Source organism: Pholcus phalangioides, unplaced genomic scaffold (genome assembly GCF_987345545.1).
Source record: "Pholcus phalangioides strain wild (caught in Gottingen) unplaced genomic scaffold, Ppha-v1.0 ptg000012l_1, whole genome shotgun sequence".
In the NCBI taxonomy this organism is placed as follows: domain Eukaryota; kingdom Metazoa; phylum Arthropoda; class Arachnida; order Araneae; family Pholcidae; genus Pholcus; species Pholcus phalangioides.
Genome location: NW_028301605.1, coordinates 2,708,749 through 2,729,815, shown reverse-complemented (window position 1 = coordinate 2,729,815; position 21,067 = coordinate 2,708,749). Strand labels below are relative to the sequence as shown.

Genomic DNA, 21,067 nt, shown 5'->3' with positions numbered 1-21,067 from the left:
ATCTCAGCATGCGGTTGTCTCACTACATTCCAAAGAAAACACACACACAAAAAATACACCGATGCCTGATTTAAAAAACAAATCAACGGCATATGAAAACACACGTCTCAGCTGGACTAGAAATTTCATAAAGTTGTCTGAAGGACTTCCCCTTCCACCCCTTCCCGAGTCCACAGATGATCACCAACTTGTCCAAGGATTGAATATTAAAACTCTATATCAGGCACAGTATAGAAGCATCAATGCTCATTTTTAGGACACATTAGTAGGCTTCAAAAAATATTTTATACGATCAGTTTGAATGTGATGCGAGGAAATCTTTCGATTTTCCAGAATTTCCTCGTGTTTTATAAAACCAAGGGTGCTCAACCATTAGGAGAGCGCGGGCCACTTAAATGACCTGTAACAGCACCGCAGGCCACTTAAGTGATCAATAAATGCGCGGCTATAACACCAAACATGGCCCCCGCTCTGTCCCTTGCAATAAATGCGCGGCTGATCACTCAAGTGATCGGGAAACGTGTTGCGGGCCGCTTGGGTTATCTGGAACTTGGGTAGCGGATTGCTCAACCTGCGCTACCCCGCCCTATGGTTTGAGCATGTATGATGTAGAATACGTATGCATCTAATTCATATAAATACGCTCCTATATTCATTATTTTTATTCTTGTGTGCATGTACAGGGTGCATAGGTAGCAGGGGTTTGGCATTTTACTGCCGAACCGTTGATACTAGAGGCATACTTCCAATTGGAAAAAGTACCGGTATTCAAATAAGTCAGATATGCCATTCATGCTGCAAGGGTATAGTTATTAAAATAACAAAAAAACTTTTCATAAAGTCGCCGTGTGCTCAAAAAATTAATTTAAAAAGTTATTGCCCTGTCTCTACTGGTGCCAAAAAAAAAAAATCCCACGTTTCTAAGTGCAATATTCGCTGAGATATTCGAAAACGGAAGGAAGTTTGGGGGGAAAACAACATTAAATGCGGGTAAAATGATTTTTCCGCATTTTTAATGCTGTTATCCCTCAACTTTCTTCCGTTTTTCGAATTCGAATATCTCAGCGAATATTGCACTTTTATATATTTTTTAGTTCTTTTTTTTCCCCCCAGTTCGAATTTTTTTTCAGTTCGCATCAGGAGAAACGGGGCAATAACTTTCTATTTGGGTTTTGGGGCATACGGCGACTGTATAAAAAGTTATTTTTATTTTAATAACTATACCATCCCTTGCAGCATGAATGGCGTGTCTTTTTCTTTCTTTCTTTCAAACCGAGCACAAATCAGGTCTATCTATCACCATCTATGGGTGATTTACTACCTAGTGAGTTGTGCCGGAAGTGTAACTGTGAGCAGGGCCGTCTTAAGAGCATTATGGGGGGGGGGGCCCGGGCCAGGTGGTTTTTTTTTTTTTTTGAGGCCCTACCTAGTAAATTCTAGAAAATTTCAAGGATATCATTTTTGTGAGGCCCCTCTTCTCCTGGCCCGATGGGTCCATGCGTTAAGACGGCACTGACTGTGAGTGTAACTAACAGTCTGAGTGCATATGTAGTGTTGTTTCGTTTTCCAGTGATGCCACCTATATTTCAGAAGTGAAGCGAGTGATGTTTTATGATTTAAATACATTTGTACTGGTTTGTAGGCCTGTTGCTCTCTGTGGCGAGACTTTTTAAAGCGGGCATCGGCTCGCATTCGCACCTTGAAGTTGGGAACTACAGTAAACCAACTTCAGCCGACCACCACTGTGGCGACGGTGGTGTTCGAACCCGGGACCTCGCGGGCGCGAGTCCGTCGCTATGACCCACTCGACCACCACAGCGGCTGAATGACGCATCTGGGTACCACACGTTATTTGGATACTTTTCCCAATTGGAAGTATGCCGGTAGGATCAACGGTTTTCCAGTGAAATGCCATAGCCTACAATGTATGAACCCTGTATATTAATAGTAATATTTTTGTCATTGTTTATATATTTTTTTGTTTATATATGATTTATATAAAAACATTCATACTTTTTCCCCCCGTAAGTCTTTTTTGTTGTAATTTTAGTTTCTCACCGTCGCATGTTTCAAGGTACAAGATCCACTTTGTACCTTGTCTTACATTTTTACCTTCTCTAAAAAAAAAAATCCGTATCTCTCAGTTAGAGTAGAATAGAAAAGTACAGTCGAATCCCGTTATAACGAACTCCAAGAGACCGGAGAAATCGCTCCGTTATAATAAAATTTCGTTATAAAGGAATTCCAGGTTTTTTGCATTGCTCCTAGGTAAACTTATCTGGGGAGATTAGAAAAGTTTTCGTTAAAACGAGATTTTCGCTATAACGGTGTATTCGTTAAAACGGGATTCGAGTGTAGTTTGAATTCTACGTGATGTTTCCACGTAATAAATTTCCAATAATTTCAAAAATATTGCTCCAATGTACACACAAGCAGTCTTCCTCTAAGTATCCCGAATTTTTTCCTTATAGCTGGAATTAGTTTGGTCCAATTTCAGAAACGGGAAAGATTCTTCTGCGATTTAGGATCGCGGGGGAAGAGGTAAGAAAAGAGGAGAAAAAACTATGTGTTCACATTACGCGAGACGTTTATTGGTCGAACGTCCTTCTGGAACGAAACTGAGGTCAACGCCAACCCTGGCGCGCGTGTTTCGCTTCCAATAAAGAAAGGCGAAAACAAAAATAATATTTTAAAAAAAACAGCAAAAAAACGGTGAAATTTCGACCGAAATTTTGTTCCGATCCACGCAGGCCACGCCCCTCCTTGTTTTTTACGATCCAATAGCAAAACTAATATTTCTCTTAAGTTATTGGATGCACGAAAGCGATTTCATTCATATATTTATGTTTATACGAAAAAAATTGTATTTAAATTTTGGGGGATTTCCAATTGATGGAGATAATTTGATCAGGGGTATCGATTAACTCCAACGATATCGATTAATCAATGAATTCTAATCACTAATCAATACAATAATTTCCCATTTCAACAAGAAAATAATTTTATAACGGTTCGTGGTAACGAATGCGGACGATAAAGTATAGTTGGGAAAAATCAGCACTTATCTCTTCCCCCCCCCCGACTTTGACATGAGAAAGTCCCTTTCCCTTAGGGAAAGCAGGAATCAGGGCCCCGGCGACTAAGGTCAAAGATGTTTGATTGGTCAGATAATAGACAGAGAGGGGGTTCTTAACCTTTTTCAGCCATGACCAAAAATCAACAAGATCAGTTTTGTGACTTATGGGACCATTTTTTCTACGAAATTAGTGAAACCAGTGACGCAACAAGTGCATTATAACATTCATAACACGACTATAATGGATTCGTACGACTCATCTAGGAGGCCCTGCGAATCAAGTTTGGATAGTGCAAGAGTCCGTAGCTCTTAGTGGATTCATACGACCCTTCTTGGAAGTCCCTACGGATCAAATTCGGGTGGGGACTCGTATCTCAAGAGCCTGGCTGTTAGTGGATTTGAACGACCCGTCTTGGCAAACCCCCATGAATAGGTTAAGAACCCCTGGAATAGATTTCTAATAGCCGAAATTAGGCCCTGTGAGAGGCGAGAGTTCTTTGTGACATCCCGGGGCCCCCTGCGATAAATAGTTCTAATATTGTTTTAGTGCGGCATCTTCAATCTGTTGGCAGCTCCGTGGTGCTCACCGAAGCACATAAGAGTGCACGATTTCACGCTCGGTAGGAGTTGATGGACTTTTCCGAACTTAATTTGCACTCAAGAACAAATATTCAGGTGATCTGAGTCCGAGCACATGTTGGAATTGACATATGGATGGCTGTGTGTGTGTGTGTGTTTTTCTGATGTACGGTTGCGGACGCTATTTATCAGAAAAACGGTACCTACGTATATGATGGATGACATAAACGTTGTTCGTGACCTGAATGGTGAAGACTGCGGAACCCTATCAGCGATAATACAGGGTGTCCCACGAATTCGTAAATAATTTAAAAATTCAACAAAATCGAAGGAATTTCTATATTTGAATGCAATTTGCAAAAAAAGTAATTCTTACAAAGGGGATTTCTTTTTGGTCCAGAAAAAAAGTTCAAATTTTTGTCGCTAGAAGGCGCTTTGTGAAACAAATCATTGGTGGTTGGACATGAACCAAGTTCGATTCCGGGGGGAAGAATATGACAAAATATTATCCAAACAAGCTTGAGGCAACCACCGGTAGATGGCGCCTTTATTTCCAACTCAACTCGTTAACGGCAGTAAATTGCGTATAGCAGAGTTGCTACGTGGTGAAGTAGTAGTACGGTAAAACTTCTCTTTTGCGGACACTGGCGGGACAAAAAAATTCGTCCGTAAAAAGAGGGGTGACTGTTAATGAGGGGTTTGAAATACATACTTTTATTATACAAGGGAAAGTCACATTATTTGGCCATGATCTGAGGGGCTTTACTGTACTTCACCAACAGTGCTTTACCCACCAAAGTCAACACCACAATGAAAACCCTGTGTAAACGCCAGTAACAGGAAAATTTTCAGAATCGAGCAGCAAATCGAACACCCAGCATTTTTATGGCCCTAATTTGGATATTTGCAACGATTAGCATCGTGAAGTGCCCTCTATCGACAGAAATTTGAACTTTTCTTCGGTACCAAAAAAAAATTCCCCCTTCGTGAGAACAATTTTTTCGCAAACCGCATTCAAATGTACCTATTCTTCCAGTTTTTTATGAAAACCCCTTTTCATGGAAATCTAATTGATGTCAGGGGATATCCGTAATGTTTACCAAAATCATTCTAACCAGAATTTTTCATCCATGTCATTCGATAAGTTTTCTCTCTGATCGAGCTCGCCCCCCATCGCAAACCGCTGAGGGGAATCCGGAAATTTCACACGTGAGACATTTCGCCTGTCCTGATCGTATGAGTGACTGAGTTTGAGAGACCAAATGATTAGGTGAATGACTATCAGTGCACAAAAGGTTTGGGGGGGGGGAACACAAAAATTTTCTTTACGAGAAATTTTGAGCTACCACTTTTCAAGAAGCATTCAAGGGTATTTTCTTTCGATACGTCAATTTTTTTCACCGAAATGTTCTTTTCCCTAATTTTTGATCGGCTGGGGTGGGGGACATAGGCCTCACGAGAGCTTCCCTCCCCCCAATTCGTACGGCTCTCTCCTGGGCTTTGCTCGACTGCGCCAATGTGTAAAGATGATGGCCTGGATACATGGGCAGTTTCGCCGATTCTAAAAGTAGCCACATTTTTTTTTCACTCTATTTGACTTAGAAGCTGTATTTGTTCACATCTGAAGTTTTTTTTCACAGCTTTCTGTCGCCCACTTAACCACCTGTCGTGATTTCCCCCCTTTCACCTTTCACTTAATTTCCATCCCAGGACCACAAGGGAGTCATATGGCTCCAGGTTGAGAACTGCTGGTCTAAAGAGAGGTCTAAGGATCTTGAGAGAGCTTTCAGGCAGTTCCTGAACCCATGGGCGCTGCCCGGGGACCTCAAAATAAGACGGCCTCGCGAAAACGACAACCGGTTGAAATTTTCCAAATTTGGCCAGGTAGGGCCTCAGAAAAATTACTTGGCCCGGGCCCGTGATGCTCTAAGGACAGCCCTGCTTTCAGGGTGTCAGAGTGAGCTGGGACGAGAAAACAATCAACTTATGGTTTTTACATTTTTCTATGCTGAATATTATGTGAAAGGGTCCATTTATTTCCTTTTTATTTATTTTACTAATTTATTTGATACCGGTGGGGTTCCGTGACCTTTATCTTATTATCACAAAGGGTCAGTGGGAACCATTGGCGTACGTAAAGGGGGGGATTTAGAGGGGTTGTAACCCCCCTCTCAAACCGAGATTATATAGTGTTATTTTACAGGGAAAAACTTAACCCCCCCCCCACCCGCGAGAAAATTCTGCGTACGCCTATGGTGGGAACACAAAAGATTAAGAACTCCTGATCTAGACGAAGAAGAAGTATCACGTCCCGATTTATTAAAATCCATCGCGATTTCCATTCAGCGATGAATTCGAAAAAACTGATAATTAGCCGGGAAAAACCGTCCACGATCGGATAATGTCACGAAATTCAAGGTCAGATAATGTCAGTGGATGACAACGAGCATAAACAAACGCAAGTCCATTCTTTTCTTTTTTCCCCCTTTTAACCCTTCACAATAAGAAAAATTCTTACCTGCGATTCGGAATTCTTTCAAGAAAGGAATCCATACGGGTTTGAAAGTCACAATTGTTTTCCCCCGATTTTCTCTTAAAAAAATTGAGACCTTTCAAGACATAAAAAAGGAGGAAAACCAAAAAAGAGTGATCCTTGAAAGAAAATCCTAGATCGTACAGGAAAAATACAGGCGACCGCAAAATATCCACGGCCGGATACGGCTCGAATTATCCAACGCAAACCCCCCTTTCAGTGCGGTGCTTGTGACATGGAAAGGAAATACGGTTTGCGTGAGCGTGTTTGATCGTGTGAGAGAGAGGAATAATCCACGGCGAGTTATGCTGCTGATTCTCGCCAAACTCTTTACCTATCCGTCGCCAACATGATTTTCAAAAAAGTAGAATCAATTAGGAGAATTAAAAAAATACAATAATAATACCTCAAAAAGGTTCTGCAGAGTTTCAATGAAATTTCGTAAAACGCGAGGGTTGTCACAAGGCTCTGTCCCGGGACCCAGTCAATTCAATAGTCGACTTCCGCGTAAGTATTTCACATGAAATGTAGAGTAGAAACACCGATTCAACTGTTTTGATGGATTAAATCAGCTGTTCTCAACCGGTGCTCCATGTGCACTTCCCAGGGGCTCCACGGTGACTCAAAGAAAATAAAATGAATCAGTAAATTTGATAGATAAATTAAAAAAAAAGAAGCCTACAGGTTCTACCATAAAAATGTTACAAAAAAAAGTGCTCCTCTAGTCAAACAGGGCTCCGCCATAGAAATTATATACTGAAAAGTGCTCCGCTAGTCAAAAAAGGTTGAGAAAGACTGGAATAAATGAACTTTTTTTGCAGTCATAGATTAATATTTGTGATATTTACGACACCTTATAAGCGTACCCGCTCTAATTAGGACGCTTTAAGCTTCATTGACGGGATATATCGACTCTCGAAGATGAAAGAATTTTCTCTGTGCCCCCCCCCCCAAACACATTGATTGCACGAGCTGAAAATCGGTATAAACCTACTTCTTAAAAAAAATGTTCAATAGTTGTGTAAGGACAACTACTTTTTACTTTTTCAGAAAAGTGTTTCTCAGCATGTGGTCGGCGAAGGACAGACAGAAAGGCTTAAAAATGCAATTCTAATGAAATTTAACTTTGCCAACTACTTACCAACCAATATAATTTCATTAAGGAGGAAAAACCCCCCATAGAGAGACGATTGCACCCACATAAACTAAGCCGTCCGTCAAATTTTTTCAGGCATTTTACGTGGGTATAAAAAGGTTGAAAATGTTTTTAGACCCAGCCAGCCCTAGATCATAGGTTTCCAACTGGGGTACCGCAAGTATCAAATGCTGAAGAATTTTTTTATTGGTGTGAAGCAGTAAAAATATAGTTTTATGTGGGGAAATATTCGTGTTTGCTTGAGTTCCGTGGAGCAGTCTCACATCCATTAAGGGTTCCACATGAAGTAAAACGTTGGAGATCTTTACCATCATATACACCGGAACCTGGGGGCTGACGCTATTTGAACCCCCATCAATAATTAATATACGATGCAACGCCGCCGCCCCTTTCTGCAAAAGGGCTTGAGCCCCGTATACATGGGACAACTGGGCAACTTTCAGTCCCCCCCCCCCCACTTCGATGTTTTCTTCATTCCGGCGCCTCTGTCTGCCATAGGAAAAATGGATATTGTTGCAAGGATATAAAAGTCGACTAACATTACTTTAAATCAGGGGTTCTTAACCTGTGGGTCGCAGGGACTTCCGAGATGGGGTCGTTGTCCGAACCAACTAAGAACCAGGGACTCTGAGCTGTGGGTCCCGACTCAAGCTTGATTCACAGGGGCTTCTGGCAAGGGAATCCACAAATCCGGCAATCAAACGAATCCACTTAGAGCCCTAATTCTTGAGCTATGGGGCACGACTGAGACTTGATTAGCAGGGCTTCCGAAATGGGTCATAAAAATCCTCGAACAGCCAAGGATTCTTAAGCTATGGATCACAACCCAAATTTGTTTCGCAGGGGCTTCCAAGATGGGTCATAAAAATTTACTTAGTCCTGTTATAAATGAACTTATTGCGTCACTGGTTTCATTAATTTCGAAAAACAGTCCCATGGGTCACGCCTGAAAAAGGTCAAGAACCCTCTGCTATAGATCAAGGGATATCCAATATTTTATCACGGCATCATGGGAATTAGATTAGAATAATTAATATCTCATGGCAGCTGGCCAGATTCGAATCACTTCCGCGGGCATGACACACTAATTGGGAATCGCAGTAATTGCCGCACGATCAATTTCAACTCCAAAAATTATTTCGCGGCACCCCCGACAGATCTCATAGCACCTCATTTTGGGAGTTTCTGCAGTCAGTAAAAATCGTCCTTTCGGATTTCGCCTCTTGATTAAGATGAATTCTGAAGTCGAGTTACTTTGCTACTTGGTCAAGATTAATCTTCACGAATCATCAAGGTATTTTGCCACTCGATTAAGACGAATTCTAGTGAATCATCAAGTTATTTTGCCACTTGATTACGATAAACCGTCAAGGTGTTTTGACACTTCATTAGGATAAATCATCATAGTATTTTGTCACTTGATTAGGATGAACTATCGTGGTATTTTGCCACCTGATTAGAATGAACTATCGTGGTATTTTGCCACCTGATTAGGATGAACTATCGTGTTATTTCGCCACCTGATTAGGATGAACTACCGTGGTATTTTGCCACCTGATTAGGATAAATCGTCCAGGATTTCGCCTCTTGAGTAAATAAATTCTCAAGTCGGGCTACTTTGCCACTTGATCAAGATTAATCCTCTTGAATCATCAAGGTATTTTGCCACTCGAATAAGACGAATTCTCATGAATTGTCAAGGTATTTTGCCACTCGAATAAGACGAATTCTCATGAATTGTCAAGGTATATTGCCACTCGAATATGACGAATTCTCATGAATTGTCAAGGTATTTCGCCATTTGATTAAGATAATAAAGTGGCAAAATACTTTGATGATTTAAGATTATCTTCACGAATCATCAAGGTGTTTTGCCCCTCGATTAAGACGAATTCTAGTGAATCATCTAGTTATCCAATTGATTACGATAAACCGTCAAGGTGTTTTGACACTTCATTAGGATAAATCGTCAAGGTATTTTACCACTTGATTAGGATAAATCATAATAGTATTTTGTGACTTGATTAAGATGAACTATCGTGGTATTTTGCCACCTGATTAGGAAAAAATATCAAGGTGGGAGAATTGAGAATTTTGCACACTTGATTAGGATAAATCGTCTAGGTATTTTGCCACTTGATTAGGATGAACTATCGTGATATTTTGCCACTTGATTAGGTTGAACTATCGTGATATTTTGCCACTTGATTAGGATGAACTATCGTGGTATTTTGCCACTTGATTAGGATGAACTATCGTGATATTTTGCCACTTGATTAGGATAAATCGTCAAGGTATTTTGCCACTCGATTAGGATAAATCGTCAAGGTATTTTGCCACTTGATTAGGATAAATCGTCAAGGTATTTTGCCACTTTATTAAGACGAATCCTCAAGAATAATACAAGCCCACTCGTCCAGTTTCTAGAGGGGACGTACTACCTCTTCATCCCCATAGATCTCTTGGTATGAAGTATAAGTAAGCAGCGGCTAATTTTCGTCCTTACCTAAAGACTACAAAAAAACATTAATTCAAGTATTCCAAAACCTCTCTTGTTTACGGAACTTCTATTCAAATCTGTAGGAAAATCGAAGACATGCCCTAAAATGTGCAGCGAAACACAGTGTGACCAAGAACAAAAAAAAAAACCTAAAACCAATTTCAATATAACACATTGCATCCACGGCTCCGCGGAACACCGCTTGAGAGTCACGGATCTGATTCTCGTGAAAGGCAGGCTACGGAATTCCAGAACCGAAACCAATGTTAAAGGCGGTGCCGATCGAAAACAAAAGCCTTTCCATTCTGAAGAGCTGGGGCGTTTTCATGAAACGATAACAAAAACATGTTACGCAACATCACCAAAAAAAAAGAAAAAAATTATCATTCAAAGACGCACACACATAATGTCAAAAAAAAAAAAAAAGCACCGACGAAATACACGCACGTAATTTGCGTTGCGTGATTCATACGCTCATGTTTATGTAAATTATAAAAAAAAAAAAAAAATTGTTTAAAAAATTGTTGATTTGGCGACTATTTCTCGAACGGAAAATCCGCCAAGTTTAAAATAAATAAATAAATAAAATACCAACGACTGACTCATGTGTAGAGTGGTGGGCGGTTCACGAGCAGCTGACTCTTATTGATCCGTACGGGAATCTCAAAAAATGTGTTCCGAAGATGATGATAATGATAAGGATAATACATACAGGATTATTATTATTAATTTTTTTTTTCTTCGCGATAATTTATTGCCGAACATGAAATATGGGTTGTCTGTAATTTCTCTCTTCTTTTTTTTTTTGGGGAGATGTTTCTGTCAGTTGAGGAAAATATTCCGTGGTCACTATTCCTGAGAGAGGGTTATTTATAGAACGAGCTTTATTCCCTCTTCTCTCTTGACATTAAATCAACCTATATATAGGTATTGCGTAGAACGATGATGAGAAAGCTTACCCATGTGACGTAAAAATGTGTCATGGACATGTGTCGAATGTTTCTCGGCAGGGAAAATGTGAAATTGGTGAAGAAGAGATTGGATGACACTCTTCAAGAAACAAAAAGAAATGCTAAATTCTATTGCTAAGAGGGACTAGTGAGGGGGGGAGGGTTGGCAAAATTCGTTTGGCCCAGAAGCGGCGAAACCATAAATCCGCTTCTGGCGTGACAAGTACAGTTCACGTCACTTAAAACGATCACATCGGGACTCGGGGTTTCCGATAATAATAAACGAATGACAACAAAATTCGAAAAAAAATCCCGTTTGCAAGTACGGTGGCCATACATCCCGATTGGTCGAACGGGTATTGGTAAAACGGGACAACTGTTTTCCTTTCCACATAATTTATTGCAAAATCGCTCCTATTTTTTTTTTTAATTTGAAAACCGGACTTCTGCTTTTGCCATTTAGCTGAAATGCTACATTTTTCATTCAGCCATTGTGAGGCGTTAGAATGAAACTGTCTAATGTGCATTACGAATCATGATGCTTTTTATAATATACGGTACGTTTCATACATTTTTCCGTAGAGAAAGTCTCTTGGGAAAAGAAATTTGAATCTGGTTAACACTGAAAGAAACTGAAGGAAAGGTTTGTTGTTGTTTTTTCTAATATTTTTTATGTACATTTGCCTTCACTATAGGAAGGCCATTGCAAAAACAGCTCTGAACGTACACTCGCAGCGAATACTACAACTACCTCCTATATACAGGAGGTATCCTGTACATAGGAGGTAGTGATACTACAGACCGATTATACGACATTAAGAACAGAAATGTTTGTCAACAACGGGGGTGGGGTGAAGGAGAACACCGTTTAGCCTCCTACATAGTTTTGCAGCGTGATAACAATAACTTACGGGATAGGGAGAATAAGTTTGGCTAAACCTTAGCTTCCGAATGCGTGTATTCCTTCCGCATGGACTTCTAATAACAAAAATCAAATTTTTTCCACATATGTTATGATATTAATCTATTCCGTTCTTTACAAAAATGATAACAATACCCAAATGATAATATTATGCGTGATCTTAATAAGCGGCGTCGACTGTACGACCATTCTGGATGGATCAACAACAATGTAAACACTCGACCAGTTTTCTTTTATTACTACTGCTTTTTTTGACGTTCTGATGGCATCAGGTATTTTAAGCACGAGGTGTATATTTAGCGATAGAGAGCTTGACTGATCACCAGACCTGATCACCGATCACCGACAGACAAGAAGACATATCTCGAGCGGGATTCGATTGATGAGATAGTTATTTCTGTCCTGAAGGAACTGGTGCATGAACATTTCCATTTTAACAAGCAAAAGCGATATTCATGATAGCTTTCACTTCCTCCCCCCCCCGCACTATCTAACATTTCATAACATTGTCAGCTCGCCTGTAGTGACAGAAATAATTGATTGGGGAAGAGAGCCAATGTCCGCGTTGGCGGATTTACAAAATTAATCATTACGGAAAGAAAAATACATATGTGTATAAAAAAAGGAACAACACAGCATGCATTCATACACACTGGATCACGTTCATGCCAAGAAAAATATCCGAAATCGAACATCACGAGTCAGGGTTACGTAAATTTGTATTTAGGGGCCGTTCAAGTATTACGTAAGCTAATTTTGAGCCATTTTTGACCCTCCCCCCCCCCATCAGCAAAATTTCGTCATCCGCTCTGCCCCCTCTGAATTCTAACTCATATTTTCATAAAGGGTGGTTGATGACGTAAGCATTATCCAAACCCCCCCCCCTTGTCATCAAAAGTCAGCAAATCGGGAACTCCCCCCCCCCCATCGATGATGACGTAATACTTGAACGGCCACTTACGAAATAAACGCGACAAATGCGAAATTTGCCAATTTTGACGAATAAATGCGAAAATTTGAATTTTTAATACTTTTTCCCGCGAAGTTTATAATTTATACTTTTCACTAGACGTCGCTAATTGTTCCGTGTGCTTTCCCAAGCAATCCTTGGTACCTAAAAAAAAAATACGAGACAGCGATTGAATGCTCTCAAGTAAAGTGTCAGACCGCGCGTTACATGCGTGATTCAACTTATTAAAAACACTTTCTGGGTGAAAACACTTTGCACTACCAATGCTGGGCGCATAAAGTGAATCTCGTGGGTGACGTATTCATTAAAGAGTTCAAAGAACTGAATTCCGTTGTGGCGAAAACGAAGACAACCTTTTTTTTTTGTACTCAAGAAAAATGAAAAAATGCGCATTCAAGCTACTAGAAAAGAAAAAAAGTATCACAACTGCCAAAGCGCTTGAAGGTAAGCGCTTTGGCATTCAAGCATTTTGACAATGTCAGTTAAACTCTTCCCGACGCCTACAGCAACCAGGTGCAGGGCTGTCTTAAGAGCATCATGGGCCCCCGAGCCAAGTGATTTTTATGAGGCCCTAACAGGCAAATTCTTGAAAATTTCAACCAGATCTTATTTTTGTAAGGCCCTTTTTCTCTTGAGGCCTCCGGGCCGTGTCCGCGTCAGCCCATGCCTCAAGACGGCACTAACCAGGTGGAGTTCGGGGTTCGAAGCTGTCATTTACCTGAGCTAATACACTGAAGAGCCAAAAAAACTGGTACAACCTGCCTAATATCGTGTAGGGCCCCCGCGAGCCCGCAGAAGTGCCGCAACACGACGTGGCATGGACTCGACTAATGTCTGAAGTAGTGCTGGAGGTAATTGACACCATGAATCCTGCAGGGCTGTCCATAAATCCGTAGGAGTAACAGGGGGTGGAGATCTCTTCTGAACAGCACGTTGCAAGGCATCCCAGATATGTTCAATAATGTTCATGTCTGGGGATTTAGGTGGCCAGCGGAAGTGTCTAAAGTCAGAAGAGGGTTCCTGGAGCCACTTTGTAGCAATTCTGGACGTGTGGGGTGTCGCATTGTCCTGTTGAAATTGTCCACGTCCGTCGGAATGCACAATGGACATGAATGGGTGCAGGTGATCAGACAGGATGCTTACGTATCTGTCACCTGTCAGAGTCGTATCTAGACGTATCAGGGGTCCCATATCACGCCAACGGCACACGCCCCATACCATCACAGAGCCTCCACCAGCTTGAACAGTCTCCTGTTGACATGTAGGATCCATGGATTCATGAGGTTGTCTCCATACCCGTACACGTCCATCAGCTCGAAGCAATTGGAACCGAGACTCGTCAGACCAGGCAACGTGTTTCCAGTCCTCAACAGTCCAATGTCGGTGTTGTCGGGCCCAGGCGAGGCGTAAAGCTTTGTGTCGTGCAGTCATCAAGGGTACACGAGTGGGCCTTCGGCTCCGAAAGCCCATATCGATTATGTTTCGTTGAATGGTTCGCACGCTGACACTTGTTGATGGCCCAGCATTGAAATCTGCAGCAATTTGCGGAAGGGTTGCACGTCTGTCACGTTTAATGATTCTCGTCAGTCGTCCCGTTCTTGCATGATCTTTTTCCGGCCGCAGCGATGTCGTAGATTTAATTTTTTACCGGATTCCCGATATTCACGGTACACTCGTGAAATGGTCGTACGTGAAAATCCAAATTTCATCGCTACCTCGGAGATGCTATGTCCCATCTCCATACGCATGCCTGTACCAGTTTTTTTGGCTCTTCAGTTTATATGAATCACATTGTTGCTTTTCTCAATGAATATGAAGACGATAACTCGAGCGTAATTTTTTTTGAAGGAAAGCTTGACAATGAAATTCTAGCTTCTAAAATATAAGTTCAGCTGATTTTCGTTTCCGTGTTCTGTAGAAAAATAATGGAACTCTCTAATCGACGATTTGGAAGGATCGAACTACCCATTCGTTCATGTTTTGCGGAGTAAGTTAGTGGACTCAAAATCTTCTCTTGAGCGCCAATTTCAAGGGCATTTTTACGAGAAGCAGAAAAAAACTTCACAAATGAGAATCGTGGGAATAGGTGAAGAGCATATTGTTATGCTGAAGCCACAGCAGCAGAAGAGATTTTAAATATAAATTGACTCCACACACACACACACACACACGACATCCAACGCAACAAATGAAGCTTACCAGCTTATAGGTGGATTATTATGTCCATCTAAAGCCGCGACAACACATTCATCATCTTCAAACCCAAACTTACTATATTACAGGACTCCCACTCAAAAAATTAGAAAAAGTAGGAAAAAGCAGGATAAAAGTAGGACGGGGGAGGACAACATAATTATAGCCTAATTAAAAGAAATAAAATTTAAATTAAAAATTTCTTTTTCCATATCACTATTTCAGTATCCTAATAAGACTAATTCAAGCAAAAGCAAAATGGCAGAAATGATTTGGTTACAAAAACAATTTTTGGCGAAACAATAATTCTTTTTCTGTCTATCTCACAATATATAATATTTTTTTTTTTGTCTTCCAAAGTGTAGAGAGTCTGTCAACTTTCTTCGTCAATGCACCGCATAGGCTAGTATGAAGACATGTACGCGTTTTAAGAATAACGCTCTTTCAAGACCACCTCCAAAAGCACAGAGTAAATTACACTGTCCGATGTAAATAAGTAAAGGTGAACCGGATGGTTTTACGGGGTTGTCCATCCTTTATTTGATGTGACTTGTTTACATTTTACTGTTCAATTCCAGTGTAATCGTTTTTGACAAATGAAGCACTTTCATTTCTAGCTCTTTGCTGAGCATTGTACGTATTGTTTATGCCTCTGCATGCAATTGAATGCTATTGGGTAGCATCAAAATCACCAAATCTAGAATAGGCCTATGTATCCAACTGCTTTGTAATGCAAACTGCTGTTTCACCTATACACAAAATGTGCACCATAATTTCGAATGATGAATGTTAGTTATTGTCCAAGACCATGAAGTAGTAAATACAAAATTATTTTTTCCATCCACATAGAAGTTTTTAATGATTTTGTTGAACCCTCAAAATAAGCAAATGAAAAATTAGTAAACCAAATGGTCCACATACTTCCCCCCCCCCATTCCCGCCAAATAACCTTGAAAACGATACAATTTCTGCTTTGGCAGAAACATTAATTGCAATCTACAACATTTGTAATATTTGACGATATATCGATGATTCCCTGTTCGATTAAAACCAACTACACGAATTTTTTTTGATGGGACTTGGTAAAAAATGTAGGAAAAATTGGACGAAAGTAGGGCATTTTACCAAAAAGTAGGAGTAGGACGAGTGTGGGAGCCCTGCTATTACAAAATTTTTCAAAATACTTTTCTTTTTAATTTGAGAACTGTTTGTTGTGCGTGCGTGCGTGTGTGAACAAATGCGAAATTTTTTTGATTTGAAATACAATATGTTTTACTTTTATTTATTTACTTTTTTTGCGAATAAATGCAAAATTTCTTACTTAAATTTATTTATTTTTTATTTTTTTGCGAAAAATTTATCTATCTCTAACCATGAGGTAGATGTGAATCGTGATCGGGGGGAGGGGAGAGAAAGCAAATTTTTAATGACGTGAAATGTTTACGAATCGTTCAGTGATTTTGGTGTCGTTCGGTTCAGAAGACGCTTGCTTCCGTTAGACTAGTGATGGGCAAACTACGGCCCACGGGTCAAATGCAGCCCGTCAAGGGTTTTCATCCGGCCCGTTAAAGATGTTCAGGTAAAAGAAGTATCAATACGCACAACACATAAGCATCTAGGCTTAGCATATTTCCTTCATGAAAATACGGGAAAGAGAACATCAGTATCCATACGAGATATCACAAATTATCGCAAAAAAAAAAGAAGAAAAATGTCAAATGCAAGTTAAGTTGCTAAATGCATAAAAAAAAAAAAAAAAAAAAATTCAAAGGCAAGCAAAGTTGCCAATTACAGCTAAATAAAATTGTCAAAGACAAGTGAAGTTACCAATTACATGCAAAAAAAATGTCAAAGATAAGTAAAGTAGTAAAGTTGCAAACTACCGCTGAAAAGAAAATCGCCAATAGCAGGAAGTAGGAGCTTCCACAAACCCGAAAATTTATAACACCAAACAAAACGTATATGTTTGGCAAATATGTGAGATGAATATGCTTATATATGACGAAAATTAATTGGGTGGTTGATGACGTAAGCATCATCCAAACACCCCCCCCCCTCCCCTTGTCATCAAATGTCAGCAAATCGGAAATCCCCTTCCCCAACCCCCTCCCCCTCCATCGATGCTGACGTAATACTTGAATGACCCCATACCTATATCCCTACGGTGTGCGGAAAATTCAACGGCACTCAATTCATCGATAGGAAAATTCATCGACAACAGTTTTTCACCAGTGAGTGAATGAGCAAGAAAGTAAATGTGTGTGCGAGTGAGTGGTTGAATGATTTGGTGAATGAGCTAGAGCGAATGATATGAGTGACCGAGTGAGTGAGCAACTTTTATAAGTGGCGGAGTTGGTAACCGCATGAGTGAGCAACTGTATGAGTGATCGAGTTACGAAGTGCGTGGGTATTGATGAGTGAGTGAGTGACTCAACAAATCTGAGTCATTTGCTCGCTCATTTGCTGAACTGCTCATTCTCGCTCATTTGCTGAACTGCTCATTCTCGCTCATTTGCTGAACTGCTCATTCTCGCTCATTTGCTGAACTGCTCATTCTCGCTCATTTGCTGAACTGCTCATTTTCGCTCATTTGCTGAGCTGCTCATTCTCGCTCATTTGCTCACTCACTCATTTTTGCTGATCTGTTCACACATTTGCTCACTCACTCCAACTCCATAACTCACTTGATTAATCACTCACTATGCCACTTTGTCGATGAATTGTTTGTGGGTGAATTTTACTAGTGGGTGAACTGTCATGGCAGTGAATTTTCATTTCAGTCAGAGCCGTCTTAAGAGCATAATGGGGGGCTCCCGGCCCCCGGGTCAAGTGGTTTTCTAAGGCTACTTACCAGGCAAATTCTCGAAAATTTCAAGTGCAACCAAATCTCATTTTTGTGAGGTCTCCAGACTGAGCCTTAAGAAAACCGCATTCAGTGAACAGTGTGGCGATGAATTATAATTAGTGGCAGATTTTGGATGGAGCTGAATGAAGTACGAACTTCTATTTATAATAAACATATTCTCGATTTGTCTTAAGCTAAGCCACACTCATGTCCAGCCAGGTCCAATGATCATTCGTAAATATTTACTTCCGATGTATGCCGCCCCTTGCTACAATGAATCACCAGCGGAACAGGCTGGCTACACACTGGCCTAGGTTGGTCCAATGTTCCTTGGGGAAATATTTGCTCCGAGAACACTCTCCATGTTGTGATTTTTGACGTTCTTTGACCAATGTGTGCCCGGACGGATTGGAAGATCGGAAATTAAGACGGCTCCATTTGACTCGGGTGGAGGCTACTACTACTTAAACGTACATGCCACCGCCTATATATTGGCCAGACGGATTGGAAAATCGGGAAAGAAGGCGGCACCTTTGACTTTTGGGGGACGGGGGTGTTGGTCGTTCTCTTCGACCAGGCTTCGAATACCTTTCCGCCTCCAACATTTGAAGATCATTGCTTCACTACTCACCCATGACCAAGCTTGGAACGCCAGGCTGGACACGAGTGTGGTCCCGCCTTAAGCACGAGGTTTCATGGCATTAGGGATTTAATAGGCAGATTCTAGATTAGGCTGAGCGAGAGCTTCATGACCTGAACTAAGTGAATTGATCGCTTCATTTAATGATCAAATTTTAGCTGAAGTGTCAGTGATGTTCGGAAACTATTTATTACGAGCTATATGACGATTTAAAAACGAGGGTATTAAACCTTTACGAGAGTGCGAGCCACTTACTTCATTGATGTGAAAACGTGTCGCAGGCCACTCAATAAAGTGATCTGGAACAGCACCGCTGGTTACTTAAGTGATCTGGAATTGCGCCACGTGGGTCACTTAAATTATCTGTAAATGTGTCGCGGGACATTAAAGTGATCAGAAACAGCATCACAGGTCATTTGAGTGATCTGTAAATGTGCAGAAAGTCACTTGTGATCTGGAACTGTGCAACAAGTCTCTTGAGTGTTCTGGAACTGTGCCACGAGTCTTTTAGGAGATCTGTAAATGTGCTGTGTGCCGCTTGAATGCTCTAAAACTGTACCACAGGTCACTTAAGCAATCTGGGAATGTGCAGCATGCCACTTGAATGATATGGAATTGCACCTTGAGTTACTTAGATGGTCTGGAAATGTGTCGTGGGCTGCTTGAGTGGCATGGAAGTGTGGAGAACGTCACTTAAGTGATCTGGGAATGTGACGCATGCCACTTGAATGATGTGGAACTGGACCGTGGGTCACTTAAGTGGTCTGTAAATGTGTCACGGGCCACTTGAGTGATCTGGGAATGTGCCGCAAGCCACTCGAATAATGTCGAACTACACGGTGGGTCACTTAAGTATTCTGAAAATGCACTGCGGGCCGCTTGAGGAATCCTGAACTGTGACCTTAAGTATATGTGCCGCGGGTCACTTAAGGTCACAGTTCAGTGATTCATCCAATCGCACAGTGCTTTGAAACTGTGCGATAGAATTATTCAAAGTACCTGCCGTGAGTTAGTTACTTTAGTGATTTGGAAACATGCCGCTTAATTCATTTTTACAAAATTAGGCTTGAGGTCGCGGGCCACATCAGATGACTTCGAGGGCCACATTTGAACCGTGGTCCCTGTGTTGACAATGTATGATTTAAAAAAAAAAAGCGCTCCCATTATACACAAGGGGTCAGTCATTCAAGTATTACGTCAGCATCGACGGGGGGGGGGGTGTTTGCTGACTTTTGATTTTGATGACAAGGAGGGATGGGGGGGGGGTTTGAAGGTTGCTTACGTCATCAACCACCCCTTTTTGAAGATATGAAATATTCTAAGTTGCTGACGAAATTTTGCTGACGGGGGAGGGGGGGGGGGGTCAGTGTTTTGCTTTTTCAAAAATGGCTGAAAATCTGCCTACGTAATACTTGAATGGCCCCCAAGTCTCTTTTAAATCATTTGAAATCGGAACTTCAAACGGTTCGTGCCAATTTAATTGGCCAAAAACTTAACGATAGAAAAATAACTTCTATACCGGATTTTCGTCAACTATTACATTTAACAAGGCGTGTACGTTCATAGAGTTTAAAAAATAAAATAAAATTAGAACGTCAAAACGCGGTAGGCATTTTACGATCGAAAAATGTCCCCGATCCGTGAGCCGACACAAAATTAATAATGATGACGATCGTTTATGTGCAGAGCAACTCGTTTCACATTTCAACTCTTCGCAGATAAGATAAAGTTCACGGTTAAAAAAAAAGGGGGGGGGGGGGGTTGGGAGAGTCATTTTTCTCTCCGGGGTCACTGATCACTGAAAAATAGAATTACGCGTTTCATTATTTTTTTTTCTTCCACCGAAAACGTTTTAAACGTGAACCCCGACGACTAAAATAAACGAGGGACATATCACGTTTGCTCGACGTCCAACGCATAATAAGTGTCTGGGAAAGGAGATTCCTGATTGCACGGCTGTCAAATGTGTCAAGAAGAAGTCATTATGTCGCACACACACACCATACTTATTCACTAAAGTACATACGCATATATAATTCTTGCATTTTTGGATTTTGCAATAGATTATCGGCTTCCGTAGAGATTGACATTTTGATGACGGAAACAATTATTTCATTCATAACTTCTTCAAAATTACTGAGATTTACATCGAAAAACCTTTTGCTTCTTCGAAATGTTCGTGCTACGGATGATATTTTCCGCAATGTACGTAACTTTTCTAAAAGTGCTTTCGGCATCAGTAATTTAGGAGCCGGGTTCGAACCCCACCGGCGTGACAATGGTGCTCGGCTGAAGTTCCCAACTTCGAGGCGCGAATGCGAGCCGATCTCCCCATTTTAAAGTCTCGCCGCAGATACAAATACAATACAAATACAACGCCACAGCAGGCAAAATGTCCAATGAAGTGGCTGATAAAAAGATGCCCATAAAAATATGGATGTCATATATTTCAAAAATACAGCAGCCCAATTAAAAATGCAATTAACACAAATTATAAATAATATATACACATGATAAAATATTATACAACGCCCATAAAGAATACAAATAGTAGCAAGCCAAATCTTGAAAAACAGTACAAATCTTCAACCATTACACTTTTTTCACTAATAGTTCGAGAAATAACAATCATTGCACAAAAACAAACTTAACGTTAGGTTCACAGCACGTACACGCACATTCCAGCATGTACCAATTCGTTAA

The 21,067-nt window shown here is 40.7% G+C and overlaps 1 protein-coding gene across 4 annotated transcripts in view; it reads right to left on the bottom strand.

Moving 5' to 3' along the window:
- The window catches only part of Graf (GTPase regulator associated with FAK), a 168,637-nt gene that overhangs the window by 57,687 nt on the left and 89,883 nt on the right, over nucleotides 1-21,067 (bottom strand). Inside the window, exon 1 of one of the 4 annotated variants that reach the window (XM_089240024.1) lies at nucleotides 6,174-6,448. The exons of the other annotated variants lie outside the window; for them this stretch is intronic. The gene's annotated coding sequence lies outside the window, so the exon portion shown is untranslated. Of the gene's footprint in view, nucleotides 1-6,173; nucleotides 6,449-21,067 lie in introns of those variants that run through there. 4 annotated transcript variants of the gene reach the window in all.